The sequence below is a fragment of the Acromyrmex echinatior genome, chromosome 17 (assembly GCF_024713525.1).
Source record: "Acromyrmex echinatior isolate Ae372 chromosome 17, ASM2471352v2, whole genome shotgun sequence".
In the NCBI taxonomy this organism is placed as follows: domain Eukaryota; kingdom Metazoa; phylum Arthropoda; class Insecta; order Hymenoptera; family Formicidae; genus Acromyrmex; species Acromyrmex echinatior.
The window spans coordinates 3,054,185-3,080,563 of record NC_141868.1 but is presented as its reverse complement, the minus strand read 5'-3'; the positions used below and the strand labels follow the sequence as shown (position 1 = coordinate 3,080,563).

At 34.2% G+C, this 26,379-nt stretch overlaps 1 protein-coding gene and 1 long non-coding RNA gene across 2 annotated transcripts in view; one reads left to right on the top strand and one right to left on the bottom strand.

The window, feature by feature from the left end:
• The window catches only part of ush (Zinc finger protein ush), a 248,988-nt gene that overhangs the window by 63,185 nt on the left and 159,424 nt on the right, over positions 1 to 26,379 (top strand). The window lies entirely within an intron of this gene.
• Positions 108 to 19,605, bottom strand: LOC147906832 (uncharacterized). Its single transcript, XR_015547924.1, has 2 exons — positions 17,592 to 19,605; positions 108 to 494 (listed from the first exon to the last, which is right to left on the bottom strand). It is a non-coding gene; the product is annotated as an uncharacterized LOC147906832 (long non-coding RNA).

The window sequence follows — 26,379 nt, the reverse complement described above, 5'->3', positions numbered from 1 at the left end:
CTCGGAGGAAGGACAGAGGAAGACGCGAATCCTGACGCGAATTCGCCGACGTGTTACGCACACATATATACACTTATTTACACACACACACACACACACACACACACACACACACACACACACACACACACACACGTGTTATGTACCTACATCTATACATAAGTGCACAAATAACGTCCTACGAGCGGCGCAGAATCGTTTGATATCCATACAATGCTAAACGCACCGAACACTAACGCTCTCGCGAAGCAGATTCGCGACGATAAGACCTTGGCGTGTGTAACCGCACGCACGCACGCACGCATACACGCATACACGGGCACGATGCACGGGCCGAGCGCGGCAGCGGAGATAAGGCATGGCACACGTTGCTAGATATGTAGCAGATATCAAACGACGGGACCGGGCTCGCTATACCGAGTGTGCACGGGCGACGTACAAGTAAAGTCGGTTACTACCTGCCTAACCACCTACCTATCTACCTATCTACCTACCTACCGGCGGGGGTTGCTACACGTGTGTAGCTACAGGGAGTGCTACAAGCGATCGAGACGTCCTCCACGTGAGCGAAGCGACCCGCGGAATTCCGCGTCGCTTTCCAGTAGACGCGATAAACAGCACGATAGTGCGTAAAACGCTTGTTTTTATCGAGTATAATTGATTCCGCAGAATGTACAGGGTTGGCCATATTCGACGGAAAGATGTTTTTTTTTCAATCATGGGGAAAAAAACACATTTTTTGCTGTTCATTTAAAAAAAAAAGTGTTGCCAGATCTTTCCGTCGAATATGGCCAATCCTGTATTCTTCTGTGGAGGTTACAGCTGTAATTAGTCCTTATTGCCTTTGAGCGGATTTCGCGAGAACGATTTTGATTAACGACTAATTGCGTAGTTTGCGATGCCATATTTTGTTTTGATTATTTTACATAAATGAGGTTTTGGTGTGAAGTATATTTTGTTTGGTTTTTAACGCTTGGATAATCAAGCTGATTTTGAGGCTGCGACTCTGGAAGTTCGGAAAAACATATTGGCACGCGATATGTAGAATTAAAATATGAAGTCATATAAGAAATATGTGTTTAAGCACCAAGATCCGCTTCGATTGAGAATATAAGGATCTTGATTTATTCATATCGCTTTAAGTCGCTTTATATCGCTTAATATAATATTTTGAGAGTTATATTTATTTCACTCATAACTTTCATTGCGCACAAATATTTCACTAAACTTCCTTGAATTGTCATATCGTGCAATTCCTTTTAAAAAGTCTTTAACAAAAAAAAATTAACCATATATCTTATCTTTCAGTTATCATTTTTTAAACTGCGAATAACGGCTTAGAATTAGCCATTTTTATCGTCTGTGCAAAAAAAAGAGGAATTTTTTATTGGCTCTTTTTATTGAAGAGTGATAATTATTTCTATCGTCCTTGCGTTCGTTTGCCGTACGTTTAATTAATAGACGGACGGCACGTACTCTCGTTATCGGGAAACGATTATTCTGGAATATTTCGAATAACCGCCATCACCGTCGACGCCGTGATATCGCACGCCAGAAAGATGTCGATTCGCTATCCCGGACTCGATTAAAAAAAAACCTGTCCGATTTCCGGTCACGCGATCTGGGATCTGATCGTGATGATAACGATGTAAGATGATAATCATGAAGTGAACATAACGTAAAAGACGTAATAAAGTGATGTGAGAAAAATCTTGAGAAAAGAAATCGTCAAGGTGACGTCCTTCACTTTTTTACACGGAAAAAAGTGATTTTGCTGACATATCTAAAAATTTTGATTGATACAAAGCTGAAAATAATTTTGTTGGGCTATCCAAATAATATAGGACGCTTAAATTATTTGCTAGATTATTAAATTTTTTTGATAGATTTTTATTTGTTAGCAATACTAATTATTTTATTCCTTTTTTATTTCTATAACAATCATTTCTCTCAGTGTGAAAGGAAAATATTTTAAATGTTAATAAACATTTATTTGAATAGTGTCAGTTGAATTTTCTAAATGTAAACATATATTTATTTGGCACAAGAATCATTAATTTGATTTAACTATTATATTTTTTTATTATAAGCAAATATTTATTTATTTTAAATAAATGTTGTATTAGTATTATTCAAACAATTATTTATTAAAATAAGTACATTTCTCTTTCAATGTACACAAACATTTTGATGGTTCAATGAAATTATCAGACTCATCTGAATTTTTAAATTCTAAAAAATATCCATGTAGATTTAATGGTGCCTATACAATACTCACCGTGTTGGCATTAACAACATGACATGGATTTCATATTATATATTTTAAATTCATAGCTACTATGATGATGCTTACATAAACACTAAGAGTTTTAAATCCACATCATCTATGTTGGTGTTAATATTAAGTTACTAGTTAAACAAATTTTCAACAGTTTAATTCAAGGGCACTTTAATAAGTAATTCATAAAAAATTAATTACTTTAGTTTTGAACATTTTTCAATATACACATTTTACGTACATCTGATTTCAGATGTTGTCAACAAAATTAAATAAATCTCAGTTGATAATGTCTTTAAATTCGTTGTACATTGCAATGTAAGCAAGGTCTGAAGAGGTTAAATTTCGTCATCGTTATATTTATTTAGAATACAGATATTTCAACCAAGATATCGTTCTTCTCGCGTATTCGAATAAAAAAAAAAATTGATGAAGTAAGTCCCGCGAGTGGCTTATAAGTCTCGGCCGATTGGAGTGTAAAATGGCGTCGGGCTGAATTAAGATTTTTAGCGCAGAGGGGAAACTTCGGATAATGTACCCGCGGCGCGATGTGTGCCCGGTTGAGAATTATCTGCCGGGAAATCAGCTTAATATCCATACAATGTCACGCACTTCTCGCACACACGACACGCTGTTAGCGTCTGTCGTTTCGCTCGGCGCCGAAGTACCGCGTCGATTCCGCGGAAACCGTGCGATCTAAGATCCGCAAATTCCTACGTACGCGTTTATGAATCACGATATCTGCATCGCGCTGGTAGAAGCAATTTTATAAACACGAGCGTTTCCAAGTGATCCGATCGATCATACGGAATGGCGACCATATTAAATCGACCCTAAACCGCGAAATATATATTTTCACGCGAAAGCGAATGGAAGTATTGTATATATATTTTGATATAGAAGTTAAGAAGCAGAAGTCACGACATTTATATTCGTATGAATGATTGAATATTTCTGAAGGTGATGAATATGATAAAATTACGTTGAATTTAAAAAATAAATAAATAAGTCAGGAAGTGTATTAATATATGTTTTTTAAAATCGATTTTATCTGATGTAATTAAGATTGATGTTTTGTCGTAAATGTATTTAAATATATTGTATAATTCGTTTAATTCTAGATAGATACTTTGAAAAAGGAATTTCATTCATTTTTAAATTAATTTTTATTTGGCTAAATTTAATTGTCTTTATTTCTTTTGTTAAAGAATGTATGTATTTAATCAAATAATATGTTAGACTTAAATATACATACATCCTTCATGGAAAAAAGTAAAGACGGTCTAAATGTAATTAAATAAACTTTTTTTTTTAGTATAGTGAAGTAAAAAAAACTTATAAGTTATATTTTTAATAATTTTAATTGAAAAAATTATTAAAAACATAACTTATAAACTTTTTAAATTCTAGATGATATATAGCGAAAGAATTTGAATAAATAAGTATATTAATAAAAAAACACAGAAATATATTTTTTGAAATGAATTTTAACTCTGATTTGATTAAGATTGATATTTCAATAATTGAATTAAGAATATTAACTTGTAAGTCTTTCAATTCTAGATGATAAAGAACAAATTTGAATATTAAGAAATAAATAAAACCTTAATAAGAAAACATATATAAATATATTGTTTGAAATTAATTGTAGCTCTGATTAAGATTGACATTTCAATAACTGAATTAAAAATATTAATTCATAAGCTCTTCAATATTCTAGACGATAGTGCGAGGGAAAAGTGAATTTTTCTCTTCGTTCTACATTCGGCTCACATGCACGCGAAACGACGGGGGTTAACGGAGTGCCAATGCGAGAAGAAGGGCGAGGCTCAGAGGGGGCGGGCGACGATGTGTGTGCTAATGAACGCCATTAAAAGCAGCGTTAATTAGATCGCGCTAATCAGATCGCCGCGCGTCCCAACCGCGTATCTGGAACCCTTTTTTTTCGTACATGGCTGCTAACATTCGTACGCGATGGGGAGGAATGCGAGTAGACTCGCACGAAACACCCTTCCTCCCCCTACCCTTCCACGCCGTGGACGATTATTCAACTTTTTTTTTTCAACAGAACCGCCCTTCGACGTTCTGCCTCCCCGTCTTCTCTCTGACCTCCTCCTGCTTCGCACTTATTCAGACCTGTTCGGGCGGAACCGCGGCGAAAGGATTGAAGTGATCATTTATTAATCGTCGAGAGATTAGAATTAATTATATTATTACTATCTTAATATATTCCGTCCTGTAATAACGATATTACAACCTCAATATTTCATACTTACCTTTTTAAATTCATATTTATCGCGATTACCTAGTTGAAATCTTACGCTCCATAAATTCGAGATACGAATCTTTCACTCCTCGATAAGCGTTTTCTTCGATCGATTATCACCGCTTCCGTTCTGATTTCGCGCTCGAAGAGAACGCGCGAGATCATGCGAGGAAGAGGAAGAGGAGGAGGAGGAGGAGGAGGAGGAGGAGGAGGAACGCATCTCCTGGGTGAGATCGGCAAAATTGGCCGCGAGACGGACTGGCGTCGCCGATACATCATCGGATCGAACCGAATCTTCGTCTTCCACGATAGATAGATTCTCGTTTCGAGCGGGCGGAATTAAACGGACTATGATCCATAGATCACAGATAGGATAGCGGGGTTCCGGTGAACGAGCCAGGGGGTGGAACAGGGGGGGGGGTGGGGCGGGAAACGGGGGGGAGGCGATGAGACGGGCTCCCGCGACCGGAACGATCCTGGCCAGATCCTGCTGCTGCTGCAGTGTCTGGGGTAATGATGTGCGAACAGATATCGGATCCCTTGCCTCTCCTCACCGTCGTGTCCTCGGGGACGTCGGGGTGGGTGGGGGAGGGGGGTGGAAGGAGAGCGGGGGTGGGCTTACACCTATCTCTCCTGCTTAACGCGCTTCGCACGCATGGTTTCACGCACACGTACGACGATCACGCGGAGAGGTTCGCCGCAGAATATAAGAGGCGAATGGATAAACTCGAATGAGTCGCTGGCCGTTCCACGAAATCCCTTTTCAATTTTCGTCAAGGCGTAATCTCTAACGGCGAGGGCGGGCGAATAGTGAGCCCTGAGTTAAAGTCGACGATGTATCTGGTCGGAATATCAAGTTAAAGCATATGAAAGCATTTAATTAGAACGTATAAAGCGTTACGTTGACGTACATCAGTTAAGAAGTACAAGTTTTTGAATCGAGTTAAGATTAAGATTGAAGTTATATTCGAGCCATAATAATTATTACTAGATACTTACTTGGTAATAATAGATACTTATTACTTACTGTTATGTATTAAATATTACTAGATACTTATTACTATGTAATATTCCTTATTGCTGTTAGATACTTCTAGATACTATTTGCTAATAAATGCTTGCTACTTATTAAATATTAGATACTTACTAGATACTTATTGGATATATAATACTTTTTACTATTAGATACTTTGTTATGATTTTGTTGTTAGATGCTTCTAGATATTTACTACTTATCTACTTTTGAAGTAATAGATACTTATTACGTCTACAATTCGAATATTATTAATTTCAGGCTGAAAAACGTTATCTTAAGTTTGAATTTGAACATCGAGATAATTTAAAAGTCTACTCGATTTTGCTGAAATATCTAAAAGTTTAGCTAGATACGGATTTGAAACTAATTTCGTTGGCGTATTAAAATAAATATACAGAACGCTCGAGCATGACGAAAAACAGTGCAGAAAGTTTCGACATTCTAGCTTGAGTATCCTACATAATTATTTTGGTAGTTTGATACGAAATTATCTTCAAATCTACAATACGTATAGTTAAAGTTTTTGATGTATCAACAAAATTATTCTTGCCACGTCGGAGGTTAAAATCTGTAACATTAATATGTAAAAAAGAGAAGGTCATTTATTTTGGATGTTATTTCTTTTATGTTCATTGCATAAGATATAACTTAATTTTGTGTTTAATTAATGATTCGATTCGATTCTTCTATTTATTCTCTGATATCTTAAAAAACATCTACTATCAAATTAAACTTCTCCCCCTCTCCCATTAATTAAGAATTACTCTTGGGCGACCTGCGAGAGCATCTTCGGACCCAGTTCTCCGGGCCCAACGAAGACAAAGCCGGACGAAAGCGATAAGAGATAGAGGCTGAGGAAGGTCGGCATGAGGGGGGGAGGGGAGCGATTTAACGAGAAAAAATTGGCGAGACGGAGATAAATAGGGAGAGAGGTGGAGGCAGAATTTCGCGATGATCGTGCCGATGTCTGCTCGAGCAGCGAGACCTGGGCGACCATAATCGTCCCTCGTATCGGCCATGCACGGCCGTTATCGCGCTTATCACCGCGTCCGGTCTCTATCGGCCATCTATGCAAATCGCGGCTAATTATATTTAATTAGATTCGACCGCGGCGCTGCCGGCGATCGGCGCGATGCGATGCGATGCCTTCTAACTCCGGCTAGAGACCCGTGCTAATAATTACAGCTATGGTCTTTGCTATTACACACCAGTACGCAGTATACGCTTTTCGCGAATTGCTGCAGCGCACCTGAAATCTACTGATAGCTCCCTGTTACCTTCATTTGCACGTGTCGACATTTCTTTCGTGTCTAAATTAATAAATCATTTTTGACACATATTATCTTGAAATTATTTAACTTCATAAAACTTATAAATCTCAGAATTGTGATATATTCTAAAACATCTTTGTATTATTGAACTACCTTTCATTTCTTTTTTTTTTTATGAAAAGAATTTTAAGTTATTTAAATTTTTTTATTTCTTTTTTTCAAAAGTTTCGAAATTTTTTAGAATGTCTCTCATAATTGTTGGGTTTATGACATTCAATAAAAAGAAAAAATTTAAAATTAACTTACATAATTGTATATCAATCTTTGATACGTATTACATAAAATGATTTCAAGACTTATAAACTTAAGAGTTGTAAACAAAATTCTGAAAGAAATAAGAAATTTCCAGAAATTTTAAAATTTGAAGGAAAGAAAGAAATAAAAAATTTAATCACTCAAAATTCTCTTGAAAGAAAGAAAGAAAGAAAGAATTTCGGTATCATTTCAAAATAATCTGAATACAACAAGAAATAAACTGAGCATAGATTAGATTACAAGAAGAGAACAAAAATCACATTAATTAAATATTTAAAATTTAAATGTTATATTTGAAAAATTGAAAACTTTAATATTACATAAAAATAATTGATATTATATGACGATATTTATCTATCCTTTTCAATTCGATATCGGTCAGTTTTTCGTTCGTTTCCCCGAATTTTTTCTCCCCGAAATTCTTTCTTTTGATGACTACATAATTATATGGCGAGTCAGAAACGCGAAAGCTTAGAGTAAACTGTACACCGATGGTGTTCCTCGTAAAGATAAGTGCACCTGGACCCCCGCCAAAGGTTGTACCCCGTTTCACGTATCCGTGCCCCTCTTCTCCCTACTCTTGGGTTCCACTATCAGACCATTATATCGTACGCACACAAACTATTGTACATATACGACTCCGTTTCCAATTAAAATTAGGTCGGACATGGTTTAGAGCTCGTCGTCATGAAACGCTCATTGTTCGTGATTCGCGTTTTTGTTTCGCTCGCTTTGCTTTAATTATTAACTGTTTAATCAATTAAATGACCGATTAAGAGAAGGAGGGGGCAGATAACACGGCGTTTCAACTCGGAATCGCGGTTCTCCGTTTTTTTCTCTATCAAAACTTGTATATAAATATTGATGTTTGTATACAATTACTTTGTATAAGATATCGTAACTTAATCCTGCGTTTAATTATTTTAGAATCGATTCCTTCTGCCTTTTTATTCCTTCATATCTTAGAAAAGAACTTGTGTTACCAAATTAAACTTGTCTTCCTCCTTTATTAATTTGTAAAAGAATATTTTTTTTATAAAAAGATTGAGTAAATTGTGCAAAATAAGTAAGTAGATAAGATTTGCATAAAATAGAGAAAAATTGATTTTTTTAAAATAAAAAGTATGTAAATACGAGTAAATTGCTAAACAACTAAATAAATAAGTCTTGTATAAAGTAATCAACAAACGTGTGTAAATTATGTTAATGAGTTAACAATGTTAAGTTACAAATTAAAATGTAATTTAGACTAATTATAAGTGAAGGAAAAGTTCGAGGTTAAAGATTTCTAATGTAAACAACACACAGAAATGTAAGAGTGATTTTTGAGAAATCGAAAATCTTTTACAAAATTTTGATTTTTTAACAGAAATTAATTTTAAGTAAATTTATTTAAAAAGATAACACTGAAGATAATTAAATATTTCATTTAGAAAACGAAAGAAAAGTTTTAGGAAAAAATTTAAAGAATAATGGATTGAAATTCAGTAAAGAATTAATTTTATTACAATTAGAATTGAGATTTTTGGAATATATTTGCATGTGTCTTTCTTTTTTCGAGTGTAAAAGAATTGAGGAGCTGATTAATGCGGTGGAAATTAAATTCTATATAATCCGTATATAACAATAATATTTCTAATCATCGAGCCTGCTATCATAAAAAAATAACTCTCTTGTTGCGACGGAGTTTCTACCTACGAGCTGTCGCTGATTTTGCGATAGGACATTGTCTGGGTTTTAATTCCCGAAAATTTGACTAGTTAAATCTCTGACACACGGACAGCTATAGACACTCCAGAAATTTAATAGAAATTATTATGGACATCTCCATGATTTTGTCCCAGTTTCTTTCTAACGTTCTTGATTAAGTAAATATCTGATAATCGAATCTTGTATTAAGATTTAGTTAAAAAGATCTTCAAATTAAAAATTTAGGAAGACAAGATTTCATCAGGTTGCAACTTTGTAAAGTTTTTATTGCAATTTGGAATCGTTTGCAAAATAATAATGCACTGAAAGAAAAGTTTTTGGTGTTTGTGACTTTAATTATCATAATTATGGTTATTACTACTATAATATTGGTAATAATTATATGTATACATATACAGTTCTATCGACGAATATATAGTTGACACTAAAAATGACTATAAATTAGTCATAATTATGATAACATTTAATTATAGTTATAAATACATAAAATTTTTCCTGAATATATAATTAATATAGATAATAATAATAATAATAGCAATAATAATAAAGCATAATGATAATAATAAAAAATGAATCTATAATTTTAAAACACTACTAAATCTTTATAAATTATTTAGTAGTCGCTAATACGATTTCAGTAATAATAAAAATATCAATTATGCAGACAAATTACAAGCAATGTTAAATAGTACATTTTTATACGAAGAAAAAAACCATTATTTTTTGAACAATAGTAACAACCATTGATGTCTCCAGTCATTGAGTTGACCGCTGCGCTTCTTGATTCCCAGTACCTGCGGCTGAAAGGGACACCCTGTGTGAGAGTTGCATTAGTTATCTTTGCATTGCGGAGGTTGGGGGGGAGGATGATAGGGGAGGAATGCAACCGTTGCTTTATCGACGAAGCGTGGGTTTCGAAGTGCTGTCTTCTGCCCGAGAATGCAGGTGCTTTATCTGCTGCGGGCCCCGCGCGCAAAGAAAAAGGGCGAACGATATCGAAGACCTTAATATCGGGGACCGCTGGATCTGAGGAGGGAGGAGCAGAAAGGAAGAACCGATTACTCCAAATAAACTCGTGTCGAGATTCGTTTCAGTCGCATTTAACACTGATAAGGAAATCGAATGAATTTTATAACGTTCCTTGTCCACTTCGGCTCAAATAATTATCGGTTCCATCGAATCTTTGTCTCTGGAATGTCTACGGACTTTACTAGCAAGTAGGGAAGGATTCTCTAAGTTCTAAGTCATTTCTGTAGATTACTGAGATTACAATAGAGGAAGAAGTGAATGTCTATCTTTCTTGTAAAAAGAACGAAACAATCGTAAAAATATTTTGTGTAATATCTGTGATGCATTCCTATTTCAATTTATATAAACAAAAGTTATGAAAAAAATTATATTATATTATACTTTTAATAATATTATGAGTTATTTTATATAAAAAATTCTTTGTTTAAATGTAATTATATCTACACATAAACAATTAATTTATAATGGTTGTATATTAATTGATGAAAGAGATTGTCAATTGTCCATGATTTTTAAAAACTTTTCTATTTGTTTATGTTTTTTAATTATTTTCGATTTAATTATTGTCGATTTATTTATTATCGACAGTTTGGTGTTTCGGACAAGAAAATCTCTAGAAGGAAGGAAAGGTGAGAAGAAAGGAAATTTAACGAGCTGACGTTCAGTCAATGGCACTAATGACGCTATAATTAATTGCACAAAAGACTGGCTATTATGTCCGTTTCACACGCGAAACCTCGAGGAAGCTTCGTCGGTTGCATGCGTGACACGCAATTTATTAACTTGGTCAAATTACAGGACGCGTAATATCGGCAAGTTACAACGATAAGATTGAAATCGAATTGGAGGAAAATTTTAAAATCTATTATATTATGTATATTTATATCGCTCTTTTACTTCAAAAGGGACACAACTCAGAAACTATAATTTTCGAATTATTACCATAATTAATATTATTCCATTAATTATTAAAAATAAAGTAACTTGATCTTATTAAACAATCATCAAAATCATCATAAAAAAGAATGAATTTTTTAAAGATTATGAAATGCAAATGAAACAAATTGGTATTTGATCACTTTAAGGATGCATTATTTTTGCCGATGTTATTTGATTAGTTGATAATTTTCTGACAAGAAAAACAGTTGAAAAACAGTTTTTCCCATTTTTTGAAAAATTTAATTTTTTTAGTTGGGTCACTTTTTCAAGTAAAGGAATATACAGTAAAAAAAATTTCATATTTGTATTGGAAACGGTTTACTCAAATCTTTATTAAAATTTTGTGTTGAATTTTTTTAACTTATTAAGTGTTAATTTAACATAATGTGATTATGTTATTTAAATAGTTTATGTTAAATTAAAATGTAATATTTTTTTGTGTCAAAATAACATAATTTATGAATATTTATAAAAATAACATAAAAATAATGTGTTTTAAAAAATAAATGAAATAAGAAGATGAAATAAGTGAAATATACAATATGTTAATTTAACATATCATATAAACATTGTATTAAAAAAATATTTTCACAGTTTATAAACTATGCCAGTCTTATCTTTTTTATATTTATTTTTTTATTATTTGTCTTATCTAATTCTAATATATTCATCTTGTGTTAAATTAACACAAATTTTTCAACAGTGTATGTTCACTGAGAAAAAAATTATTTATCTGATTAAATTAATTTAATTATCTTTATTTCTTTTGTCCAGGGAATGATATTTAAGTCAAATGTAATATATTTAACTTAAATACATACATTCTTCATTGGGAGAAATAAAAACGAATTAAATTCATTTAATTAAATGAGAAAAATTTTGTTCTCAGTATTATAATTCAATAATTTATGACAAAATTGTTACATTAAAATAACTCACATTCAAATAGTTCACAACAAAATCGCAAAATAAAATTAGAAAACCAAAAATCTCAGGCACACAGATTAGAGGAACATCTCAGGTTTTAATAGAAAGAGATATCTTGTCAGTTATTGCGACGTTCGTGCAGAATCTACCGATACCAAGGAAGAACCCGGGTCACCTTCGACTTGATTTTTAAGCGACTCGCGCACGTTTGCAGGCTTTACATGCGCGGTATGAGGCACAAAAGCCAATGCGTCGTCACGTCCGAATAATTCTTCCACGAAGAGACCCATTCGGCAAAGTGAAATCGACGAAGAGAGAAATATTTCTACGGAATGGAATTTATTGCCGTACACTAAACTACGAAAGGTCTTTAATTGCAGAGGTTCCTAGAGAACCTATCGCATTTTTGCTAGAGGAGAAGCCATGAGAGCCAAGAATGATCTACCTACGCTCTTCTGTCTATCTCTCTTTTCCTCGCCTGGTCTGCTTATCATCTCGTGGCTGGTATTGGCTCGATATCGAATGAATGCCTGGCTTTATGATCCGATCGCGCGACCGATAACGGACCATGTATGCACACTCGTTGATTATGTATTCGCGGTGTATGCGCATCGCGGAACGTAAAAAGCGTTACCGGTTCCATTGTTGGATAATCGAAATCTCACTCCGTTCCTTAAATGACAAAAAACTTTAAAGGCACTTAAACTTGAAAGTTTAATTGAGATTGTTTAGTCAAGATTATTGCTAGAATTAAAATTGAAAATAAAATTGATATTCATTCCTTAAAATAATTGAAATAAAAATGTTGATTTAAGGGTTACACGTATTTTTAAATAAAATGAAAAAAATTACATGAAATGATATTACACATTTTTTAACAAAATCAAAAAATTACAGATTTTTATATTATATCTGAAACCATATCTACAAAAAGTTTAGCAGAGATTTAGAACCTGAATAAAAAAAAAAGTTCACATGTTTTTAAAAAATAATTAAAATAAAATGAGGAAAGTTTTATTTAAAACGTAAAATTTTATTATTAAATATACAATATTGAATTTCCTATATAACATTCATTTTTAATAACGAAAAGTATACATTTTCAATTCCAGTCCTTTTGCAAAGACTATACACTTGATTCTTAATAAAAATCTGGGAGAAAAATTTTCGAGAAGTTTTTCGAAATAAAGAAAAACTTTAAGAAATATTTCTTCACACACAGAAAACAATATTGAATATTCAAGGCGTGTTAAAATCATTGCTTTTAACTCTTTATCATCTCTTTTAATCTCATTATCATTGCTTTAACTATGACATATTATCTTTTAATTATATTTTTCTGTTTAATATTCCTTACATCTCTGAAGGGATATATTGTAATGAGATACCTTTCATGCAAGAATGCAATTTCGCTTAAGTGAATCTTCGATGCAGAAGAATGTGAGAAAAGGAAGGAGATCGGAGTGAAGTGGGCCTCAAGGCCCAACTGTAGGATTTGATATCGACGAATTATCGCGAAGGACGCCTCATACGCCGTGCGTGACTTTGTTCTTGATAAAATTATCCTCGCGCCTGGTAACGAAGTGATTCGCGCGTTAACAACTTGCTGGCTGATTGCGAATTATGAGCTTGAATCGTCCTCGCCATTTTTACCTTCTTATACACATTGCAACGTGTTTATCGTTAGATTTTTTTTTAGATAAACCTCAATGCTCGCAACAATCCTAATGAGAGCTTTACGCGACGTTATATAAGTATTAATTTAATTATAAACATCAGATTATTCCTTGACTCCATGACGTTTAACTGCATCAATAATAATGAATTCGTGATACATCGTCAAATTTATATAAAGCAAATTCAATTTACAGCTTTAATTAAATTTTTTATGTAGCATTTAATTTTATTTAACGTTTCTCGTTTGATTTTTATTTATTGCTTATTTGATTTTATAATGATTTTTTTATTTACGCAAGCGAGACAATACGGTTTCGATTCTACTGTAAAGTAGAGGCAGTTTTTGAGTAGATTTCATGAAAAAAGACAACTCTGATTCGAGTTCACATATCTTCACTCTTGAACAATTTCTTTCGTTGCCACTTCCCATTTATCGCTCTCGACTCGATTCTGCTCAGCTCGTTTCAGCTTTACTCCATCCCGCTTTCCTCGGGAAATCATCCGTGTATCTCTTCCGCGTCAGTTAGGATAACGCGCGACGTCCTAGAAGTCGATAGATGTTGGATAAGGAGCTGGTCCACGTCAGCGCGCAGCGCCCGCGACACGAAATTAATATTCGCAATTCAACTTGAAGATCTTCTCGCGAATCGAAATCATAACAGTACAAACAGACGCACGTACAAGAAAACTTCATTTAATCCTTCATTTAATTGAATTTCATCGAAACGAATCTTGTTGAATATTTAACTAGCAAAACATTTCATTGTGAAAAAATTGGTGATAATTTCAAAAGATTAGCAATTAAAGGATTATTTTAGAGAAAATTTTTTAGATTATTTTAAGTTTTGTAGCCGTTTCTTGTAGGATATTCCACTAATAAGAATTTTTTCACGTCTGAGTTCACAGAATGTTAATTAACTGCAATATGGAAACTTTAAAAACATCAATATTTTTGATTGTGAATTCTAGTAGAGACAAATTTAAATGAATAAAATACAATCCGACTTCTATATGATGGTGAAAACTTATTAAAGCTTTGTATATCAGAATTTTTTTTAATGTTTACATAATCTGGTGCAATAAAAAATTTGCTGCATTTTTTTAAGACTCCTATTGTTGACGAAAGAATTAAAACGTTTTAAATTAATGTTGTCGATGGATGCTTATTTATCAATGTAGATTAATTTTAATCTCAGTTCATCTTACTGTTCATCTCACTTCATCTTCTTTTTCTAATTTTTAGAATTAGGAAAAAATAAAAACTAAGTTAACTCCTTAATTGTAAGTTGAACATTATTTCAAAAAGATTTCAGAACGTTTAATATTACATGATTTATATTTTTGTTTACAGTTACAAATTGTATTTTATTCACGCATCTCTCAAATAACAATACTTTATTTATGTTTATGATTTTCCTCTTAATGTTTTAATACGAGTCATATATACATAAATATATAATTTATCAAGAAATATTTTTATCTCGCGATTAGATGCAAGAGAATATTGCTCTTTAATATAATATTTACCTCGTACATTTATTCCTCAAACTAAGCGACGTCACAGCAGTCGATGTCCAACAGATAAGGACGAGACAGTCCGGAGAGATCAGCGCGCAGCATCCGCGCGCCAAACTGAATATCCCGCCGTCCATTTTTCCGCGCGTGTCGCGTCACATTCTCTCTTTCTCCTCCTAGCACGACGACGGCGAAGAAAGAGGTGAAGCAAACCCGCGAGGGTCGACGAGAAGAGGACAGGGGAGTAGAAGGAGGGCGGGGGTGAGGGGCACAGGCGGTGGCTATCGGAAACCCCACGGCCCCACGACCAATGCCACGGCGCCTTTATCGTTTTACAACAGAAAGGCGCACATCAGTCAACCGGTATCTCCTCACGCTTGATTTCCCGTAGCCACCCCCTCGTACTCACCCGCCGCCCCTCCCTCTTTCCACCTCGCAACCGCAATCCCTATGGCGGCCCTTCTTTCACTCCCTTGCCGCATCTCTTTCTCTCGCATCCTGGCTCCGAGGTTCCGCGTCCTCCGCTTTCCTTCTTCCGACCTTCCACCCCTCCTCAGCGACCATCGCCACCCTTCTTCGTTGCGGTCGGTCGGCAAAGGGGGTGCGGGCGGCAGATAGCGGGACGACGTAGCGCGCGGTAGTTATGAAAACATATGAAATATATTCAATCTGGGCCGACGCGATAACACCGCTGGTCGACCGCGGCGGACAACCCCCCGACCAACCCCCGCGGATACACGGACAGGTGTATGTACGCGCGTATGCGTGTGTACATGTGTGTCTGTACGAGGTGTGGCACGTCGTCGTCCTGAAGATTGCGCGCTCGCTCTTTCGACGGATGCTGCTGCCGAGGGGGTTATCAAGATGGCGGAGGGTCCGGGGGATGAATGCGTCGCTCGAATCTGGCGGACAGCGTCCCTGGAATTTCACTTGGACGCTTGCTGGGTGGTACCATGAATTCTGTTAATTATTACACTGGAAAGAGTCTGATTGAATTAATTGAAATTAATAATTCTGATTGGAAATGAATAAATCACAGAATTTTTTAATTGAATTTATTATAATTTTAGTTGAGATAATTGAATTTTGAATATGTTTTTTTTGAGTCGTTCATTTTCAATTAGTCGTTCATTTAAATTTTTCTTCGTGTAGGATTATGAAGACAGAAACACTGAAAATGATTCGAAAGAAAAAATTTTTTGAAGGATTGTTTAATACTTTCTGCTTGAGCGAGTGAAAAACCTTAATAGGAAATAAAATAGTAACTTTTTTCTTGTTTCTCGAGGTAGAGATATTCTTCATTCTTCGAATTTTCATTATTATTGATGTCTGACAATTATTTGTCTGATCTACTTCCTTGTTTTGCTTTAGATTTAGATGATTCATCTGAATGAATCACTAGCCGCGTGAATTGCTAATAAACATGCACTCGTCATTTTTCTGCGTAAGATTGCGATAAAATAAACTAAATTTAATTTTAACCTTTCCGAGCTAACGTCATATTCTGTAACACAGTTGATGATGCTAGATCTATGAAACCTATTCAATATTAGCTAAAAAAACATTAATTAATTTTTATTAATCAAAAACTTAAAGAGGATATTTTATAAAGACTTTTAGATTCCTAAATTCGATTGTATCTTAAAATTCTAAAATTCTTATTTTAAAAAAGCAATTGGATTGAAACTTGATTTTAAAATTTTTGACTGAATTTGAATGTAGTGTAGCCTAAAAATCGAATTTCAGAAGATAGTAATCTTTGATAAAAGATATCTAGTATTACATAACAAGACTCATAGTCAAAGTTTGGAAATCAGTAATAATTATTTGCACAACACCGATGAACTTTAAATAAAGCGAAACTACAAACTTGATGTTAAACATTTCCTAAAATTAAATTTTATGTATGATAATCAAATATTTTTTTTTAAATTTTGTCCGCTATATTGAACCCACTATTTTTAACCTTTGTTTGAATCTCAACTCTAGAATAATAATAGATTTAATAAAAATTCAGATTTATCTATTTTCAACCAGAATTCCAATTAATGCAACTAGACTTTTTTTCGCATGTATTATATATTCACTTAAAGGTTACATAAAGATCGAGATAAATATTGAGATAAACAGTCAGCTCAGTAAATCACAAGCTATCGAAAGCGGTTAGAAAGCTCTGTACATACGCTCTGTCTCCTCAATCTCTCCACTCTCCTTCTTCGCCCTCGTTTCATTCATCTCAGCCAATCACGAAAACTATCGCGAATTCGAGACTTCGGCTACGAATTCGCTGTCGCCTTCGAGTCGGCGAAAACGGCGACGAAGCCGGCAAACAACGAGTTACCTCTCGCCCTCTCGGCACGTACAAATACAAACACATATACCCACACCCACACACACACCTATACACACACACACACACACACACACACACACACACACACACATACACTGAAACACCACACGGAGAACACGCTCCGTGCAACGGGGTGGGTCGCGGCAGCGACGGCGGGGGAGAAAGGGGAGAGGGAGTTTGTTATCGTTATCGCGCGACGTGGCCGCGCGGCGATCGCGATAACGCCTCGCCGCCGCTCTTATCAGCGCGCCGGTTTGCTTGCTTCGACCCCGTACCTACCTACCTACCTACCTACCTACCTACCTACCTACCTACCTACCTACCTACCTACCTACCTATCTACCTACCTACCTACCTACCTACCTACCTACCTACCTACCTACCTACCTACCTACCTACCTACCTACCTACCTAGCTACCTACCTACCTAGCTACCTACCTACCTAGCTACCTACCTACCTAGCTACCTACCTACCTACCTACCAACCTATCTATGTAACCCACGTTCGTATTCGCCGACGCCACCGATGCCGCGTCCGTCCATTCCGGCACGCTCTCCACCTCGCCCGACCGGCTCGTATTTTTTCGCCACTTCGCGACACTCGCTCTGTCTCTGGCGAAATCGAAAAACTGTATGCGGAAGGAGATAAGCGTAAGCGACAGATTACGTGATAACGGTGCGACTAATAGTAACGTAATAGTATATGTTAATTACAATAATGCGGCCTACTGAGAGCTATCGGAATATTTTTGTATATTTTTCTTTTGCGATAACATAAACACTGAGAAAACTGTTCTGATTAAACCAGCAAAAAGTTCAGAATGCCATTTTAGTGAGGCCAGAATTTCTAGTTATGAACTGTATATTACGCTGTTAAATCTAGAGTCAAATTTAATCTAATGCTAGTTGCCACTGCTAAATATATCGTTATTTTTTACCAAAACGATAATTAAATTTGACTATATCGTGATACTATATTGTCAAGTTGACACTATATAGTGTCAAATATAACCATTGTTTTAGTATAAAATGAGATAAGATTGAGTAGGAGCAATGGCGACTCACGTTAAGTTAAATTTACTTCTATAGATTTAACAGTGTAAAATATATGGGTGGCCTTTTGTTTTTTAAATAGTAATAATTTGGTATAATATTATGTTTTATGGAATTATTTTTCATAATTTTGAACTTGAAAAATTAAAAAAAATAAAACTAATAAACAAGCTTTAATGGATTCTCAGACATGTTTGGTCTCACAAAATGTTTTTCTTTTCTTGGGCCTTTTTGTTTAATCAAAATATTTTTCTTAATATTTTCTTTAAGAGAGGACTAATAATGATCGACATAATGATAATAAGAATAAAACTTCATTCTTCGATTGACTTATCAAGCAAAATGAATAAATATCGTTCTGATTGAAGAAAGTTTTGTTTTCAGTATAATTCTGCGAGTTTAATTTTCTCTTGAAAACTGTTCTTTAAAGCAATATTTTGGAGTTGTACACAGATAAAAATATTTTGTTTGTATCAACAAGAAGTATAAACAAAAATACATTCTGATCATATCTAATCAAAATTCTGGTTATCGTAATTAAATTTTTGATTATCTAGACTAGAATTTGTTGACAGATTTAGTTATAATACGTGTTTGCTAAATAAACTTGAAAAACTTAGAATTTTTGAAATTTTTTAACCTTTGAAAATCGGAAGATCTTTATGGAATTTTATTTTCAAATTGAATTTCTGTCTTTATCTGAAAACAATATTTCTTTCATCAGTTTCCCTTAATAATACAAAATGTCGACAATCAATTAATAATAATACCAATTAATATGCATACATATTCATTTGCAATCTGCATTCGTATGTCCTGCGAGTTTTTGTAAAAAAAATCAAAATGTGACAGTAGAAGATAATTCAAAACACAACAAAACAAAATAACTCATTGATACTATAGTGAACCTTTTTCTATATTTTTTTCTATCCTATAAATTTTGCAGCTGTAATTATAGAAAATGATAGATATAATTTTGTGGAATCCCTTTCTTCTACTAATTAATAATACATAATTTGCGTTATTTGCATTCCTCAATTTTCTCATAGTTGCATTTAAAAATTCTTTAATTTTACTTGAAATTTTAAATAAAAATATCAGAAAAATCTGAATATTTTGCACGAATTTCTGCGGGAATTTTTTTACAAGGTTTCATAAACATTCTTAAGTATCTAATTTGTACCTTTCATGCATTTGTACAATTTATGCAACTAAATTTTTTTCCCATGTAGTGCTACAAATGCTTATAATATAACAAATGCTGATAATATAGGAACAGAAATAATGTGTATAATAGAACACTAAATACACATGCGAAACGAATATCACACATGCATATTACAAATTATTTATTCAGTAATTCAATCTACATAGTTGAATTGTACAGGATATAATATTGAATGTATAATTAAAGTGCTGTATTACTGTTACTGATAAGTGGTAATTTTATATTCATGATAATTTAATCATAAATATGCGATCAATCCTGAATTTGCAATTCCGAAAGCAGAAGGCTTGGCGCCAAAAATTCGCTATTTTGCGAATAGCGAACTCGACAGGTGCACGTTGAACAGGGGAGAAGGAGGGTTGATCGACGGGCGGCCCGCTGGCGTAATGGGGTGGTAGAATCCTATAAACCTACGTCCACTGGAAGATGCGGGGCACGCGACTGTCGCTTCATTGACCCGCGTTAGTTTTCCAACCCCTACTTCCGCCGCTCGTTTCGGCATGCCCCTCTAACATCCCCTCTTCGTCCCGACGAGTCGACCCTTCGCCGACGAGTTGGCCGTTCGCCACCGGGTACGAGGAGCCACCGGGATCGCTTTTATATACCTTCCCCTTCTCCCTTCTGTGTGTCTTGGCACGTAACACGCTAGCCTCCACCTGACACTCCGCTGCAGAGGGTGACTGGCAACTTCATTCGACGAAATTAACCCTTCGCGCCCTCGGTAGCGTGAATTGCGACTGTATTACGAAGAGTCCGGACGCGAACCTGCGCGTTTTGCACTTTTCTCTCCTTAAGTATTTCATCAAAGAATTTCGGAGTTTTTTAAAAATTACCTTGTTATTAATTTAATTAATTTTATTAATTGAAATATAAATAATGTATATTTATGAACACATTTATTTTACTTTATTTTCTTTTTATCAAATTCAATTATAGTCCTTGAGCGAGAATAAACATTAAGTATTTTCCTCAAATATGCAGTCTGCTTGATATAATGATTTGACGATTGATATCTATATATAATTATCTTCTATCTTTTCTCAAAACGCAGTTGTGTATATTTTACATAGAATAGAATCACTGAATAATATATTCCATTAGATTATTTTAAAACAGAATTTTTTTTTTATCAGATTCGATTATAATTCTTGATATGAAAAAATATATTGTATCAAGTACCTTCCTCGAATGTGTCTGTGTAACAAAACACTTTTAACTATATAATATAATGACTTGGTATAATGTTAATGTATATCTATTAATATAATTTACAATTATCCTCTGTTTCCTCAAAACACAATTACATATATAAACATATTTTCTATAAAATAGAATCTTTTAAGAAATATATCCCGTTAGATATAATTTTAATTGTAGATTTCAACATTTAGTATCAGCAAATTATCCGAGTAACAAAAAACTTTTACCATTCACACGGTATAATATGATGTTGAAGCAAATGTGTTATTGTCGATTTAATTATGCAATAGGTTTTTTTAATTGAGTGCGATCGCGTAACTTCCTGATTGAGACGCAAAGATCGATAACGATAGCAAAAAAGGAAGAGAGAGAGAGAGAGGGGGGAGGGAGGGAGAGAGAGAGAGAAAGAGACTAGGCACAACATGTCACATCGCATTGCATGCACTTCCGTTCATCGATCGTGGCGATAACAACGACTGCGCGATAACCGGCGTACGCCGTGCAAGATATTGATCTCTGATCGATCACGCGCGATAACGCTTCGCTCGCGGGATAATCGCGCGGAATGTCGCGATAATAAACGCGAGCATCGCGTTACCGTTACCCCTCTGTCATTTTTCTTTCTGCCATTCTCTTTGTTCTTGCATCCTTTTTGTATCCTTTCCTTTTTTTTTCTTTTTTTCTTCGCTCTTTCTCTCTCATGTTTTTGCTTTTATTTATTTCATTTCCTTTTATATGTACTGCCTTCGTTATATGTTTCTCTTAATTTTCTTTTTTTTTTCTTATTTTTCATCTTTACAGTTCTTTCTTGTCTTATGCTATTATCGTTAATTTTATTATTTTAAATTTAATATTAAAAACTTCGAAGGATTTTTAATTTTTTATTTTATTATTATTAGGATATATTATTTTATAATTTATATATTTTTTTTATTTAAATTCGGTTTTATAAGGAACTTTATTTTTGTATCTATTATTTTTCTCATTCTGTTGTTCGCGCTTTCTGTGATCCTCTTTACTTTTTTTCTCTTTTATCTTTCTTTTCCTTTTTCCTTGATCTTTTTTCTCTTATTATTATTGTTAATTTTATTATATCATATTACTACTTTTATTTATGTAATGTAAAAAGTAATCTTGTTTTTAATGTAAATTTAATTATTTTAATTTTGATGTAGATACTAAAATATCGAGGATTTTCATTTCACCCTATTATTATGCTGTATTATTTTATAAAAATTTGTTTTTAATACTATTTTATTTGAAGAAGATCTTACAGTTTATTTTATTGTCATTTGTAAGCTATTATTTATAATTAATTACATTGATTATATCTTTTTAGAAATACAGTAAATATTTTTCTGTATCTTTTCATTTTTTTTTTCTATTCCGCTCGATCGAGATAAAAGAGGAAAGTTCACTCTATACGATAATACGATCTCGGTAGTACGCTTGATCATCGAAGCAGATTAATTGGGAACGATCGCACGCTTCGTCTAAAATGCAATCCGAGTGTGTTTACTAAAAAATAACAATATGAACGAAGTGTAGCGAATAGTTGAATTTCCGGCAATACATAATTCAATTATAGTTGCACTAGAAAAATAGTCGGATTGCATTAATTGGGATCTGATTGAAAATAGACAAATCAGAATATTTTTTGACTGAATAGTTCCTATAATAATTCTAATTGAGATGACCAGAATTCTGATTGATCAGAATCTTTTGATTCGTCCATTTTCAACTAAACATTTTTCTCAATGCAAGATTTCTTTTAAAGGATAATAAATAGTACCTTTGTTTAATCATTTAGCATTTAATCACACACATTAAGTCGCGTATATGGAAAGAACAATTTTGTTGAAGTATCTAAAAATTTAGCTATAGCTACAGATTTGAAAGGATTTGTTGGATCAATATTTGTCTGACAATAGTTATTACCTATTTAGGAATCTCAAGCATGATGAACAATGCTGCAAAAATTGACATTCTAGCAATCAGTTTGAGCATCCCAAAGACGCATGGACTGTGTCATACATGTATAAAATTAATCGACAAAAATGAAAGAGATAGAACGCGAAGGCGACCAGACTCTATCTCTTTCTATCTAATCAATCATGATATCTTAGAAAGAGAGGGAGATTAATCGTCTTCATTGCTCTCTTTCTCTCATTTTTGTTGGCCACATTTGATATATTATTTAGATACGAATAGCGCAGTCCACGCTCTACACTGAGAGAAAAATGTCATATGTGCAGTATTGCGAAGTAAATATTACGACGTTTTCTTCCATTTATTTAATTAATGATTATGCAAAAATTTAATTGTGATGACGAAATATACATTTCTATGAAGTCTATCTAATTAATTGCAAAAAATAAAATAAATAACTTATTTGCTAGGAATAAGATTTTATTTTGTCGTATTCAAATAAAGATTTATTTCAGTAAAATAAATATATTTTTTTACAAATAAATTTTTAAGTATCTCTTTCTCAGTTTATGTCTTTGCAACATTCTACATTCTACATTTTGATGTTCCAACAAAATTATGTTTAGATTTGTATCTAGCTAAATTTTTAGATACTTCAACAAAACCTTTCCATGTACCTTTCCATGTTATCGACTTAGCCTTTTTCTTTACTGATGTCCTGCGTCTCACAGGGAGGGAAGAAATATGTCTTTCTGCCGTCGTCCCATCGGGTGTAAATTACCAGTCATGCGGGCGTGTTCGCACTCGCGAGATCGCGCGTGCGATAGCGATCGCGCGAGATCAGTCGTGCACGCGCATCGCGATCGAGAGATCGCAAAGTCGCCGAGAAACCGGGGATCGAGGGTGGTCGACGAGAGACGAGGAGGAGAAGTGCCTCCACTCGATCCGGGAACTCGATCCTCGTCCTTGGCGTCGCGCCGGTCGCGATCGGGTTTCATCACGATCTCGCGAATGCGATCCAACGAAAATTCTGCGACGATGTCGATGCACTCGGCCTGACGAGATTCTTATAGATATGAAAATATTTCATATATCCGATATACGGTGTGTCTTATACAATTAATTTGTCATGAATTTGTCAAAGAATAATTGATAAGTGAAATTTATGTCATTACAATTAAGATTGCGAGGTATTTATTAGGTCTGAATTTATAATAATTATTATAGTATTTTTCTAGTTATATTATTATGTTATTGTATTTGTACAAATATAGTTTATCATTAATAACGTAATTCTCCATTTTCGGATGTTTAATCTTTGAATATATATATATATATATATATATTCTTTCTCAATCTTTTAAAGACGAGAAGATAAGAATAAATACAGAATGCGTATAAAACAAAAACGAGATCAGGAAAAATAAATGAAGTTATATTATTTGTATTTATAATAAAATTGCAGAAATGTTTTCATTTACAATTTTTTTATTTACGATTAAAGGATATGTTTGATAAGCTCAATTTATCAGAAATAGATGTTGGCAGTTAGAGAAGCAGAAGTTACAGATTTTATAGGGATTCTGAGAATTTGAATACAAATCTCTCCTTTCTCTTTCTCTTAATCTATATTTGTTTTCTTCTTCTTCTTCTATTTTTTTCTCCCGTGACGCAGAAAGTTTATCGCCTCGAAAAACCGAAGTTCACGTAGAGCGATGCCTCGATCGATAGCGGGATATCGAATGATTTTTTTCCTCTTACTCGGTTCCTTATCACGGCGAATGCAACTCCAGTCGGTCCAGAGTCTCGAAAACACGTCGCCGCGATTAAATGCGGAAACGAGACGATAAGCGCTGCACCGAGGTGCATTCGACGAAGATGCGGCTAATCGATAGAAATTATCAATTATTAATTGCAAAGCCCGCCATAATAAAGCAATTAATTCAGAGGACAAATTGAAACCGCACGATTATATAAAATTCAAAAATAAATTAAAGGTAGATAATATCAAAGGGAAAAGAATCCATAACGCGCATGAACAAAATTTTTAAAAAACAATAAAATGAAACGCGAGAAATAAATTTCAATCGGTCGAAGAGCAAGATTCAAAACTGATTGAGAAAGAGAAACTTTTATGGGCCGAAAATTTCATCAGTTTCACAGACGGACGGTGTGATGACTCGAGATAGCGATTTTTGATCACGATAATATTTTTAACGAATGACAGCCGCGTCTCGTAAGAAGAATAAATAATGAATAGCACGTTCTCTGGAGAATGCTGGTCGCAGAGCAGATAAACACTCGAGATGTGGAAGAGGGCCCTGGGTCAGATGAGATTACTGGCGTATCACTCGGCGGCCGCGTCTTATCGCCGTCATGATAACACTTGGACGCCCCCAGATCACTCGATAACCACGTTATCGACATCGGCCTCGTCCATCGGTCATCACAGTCGCGTAGCCTCATCATGGAAAAAGACTGGATGCAGGCCTTCTCCTTCGGTCATTATTCGTACCTCTCACATTTCTCGCCAAATTCCAGATAAAGTCCGTACGAGATTATCAGACAACGAAGGAGATTGCAGGAGATAAATTAGTTGAAATAACGATAATATTAAGGCCGGTAAAATTAAACGAAATTGTAAAAATTTAGACGTGAAAGTTGGTTGTTAGAACAGAAAAGGTTGAAATTAAAGGTAATTAATCACAAAATAAAATCGATTTGAAACCCGTCGTTAGGTTTGAATCACGTGAGGATGGAATTGCCGGTATCGGCGTGGTTTTTCTCTCAATTAAAGATATATGTATCCAGCAATTCCTCGACTTTCGATCGAGAAACGTGCACGAACATTCGCTTTCTCCTGGCGAGCGATCGATCGATCGTTGGTGCCGATTCGCAGGTTTTTCTCTCTCAAAGTAAAGTGAAGGAAGAGGGGGTGCGTGCAGACCGAGATGGCATTATGCATATAGTTAGGAGAAACTAATTTGCACTCTTCTTGGTATGGCCAATCTTTGAAATAACACTTCCTTTTTTGATCTTTTAATTAGAAATCATTATTTGGCGGTTATTATCGATTCAGTTCTTATTTTTCAAATTAACATTATATTTCTCGTGTAAAAGAAAAGATTTTCAAAATTTTAGCTCTTCCAATAATTGTGTTTTAGTTCGGAAAACATAATAGATGTAAGATTCAAGCCGAGAGATAGATAAGATATTGATAGCCAATCATAATCGAAATAAGAATAATAATCTATAATTGGTTATTTTTTTACAGCTTTGAAGATTACTACATCTATTATATTTTGGGACATGTATTAATGAAATATTTCGTTCTTCAGCATTTTTAATATTTTTATAGTAATTCATTGACTTGGTCTTTTTAGTGGGTAATAAACGTTGGCACTTCTAATATTGAATAAAGAAAAAAAGATGAAATATAGGGACGATAATAAGGTATAGATATATGAAGTATCTATATAAAGTATCTAAAAAAAAGTAAGAGCGAGGATAAAGAAGAAATTAAATTTACTTCGAGTTTACGTGCCAAAAGTAATGCAAGAAGAAGAACGAGGGAGAAAAGGGGTGCACAGAGAGTCGGTTTTCTTGGTCGGATCCTCCTGGCAGGAAGAAGATCCGGTCCCGCGCACCGAAA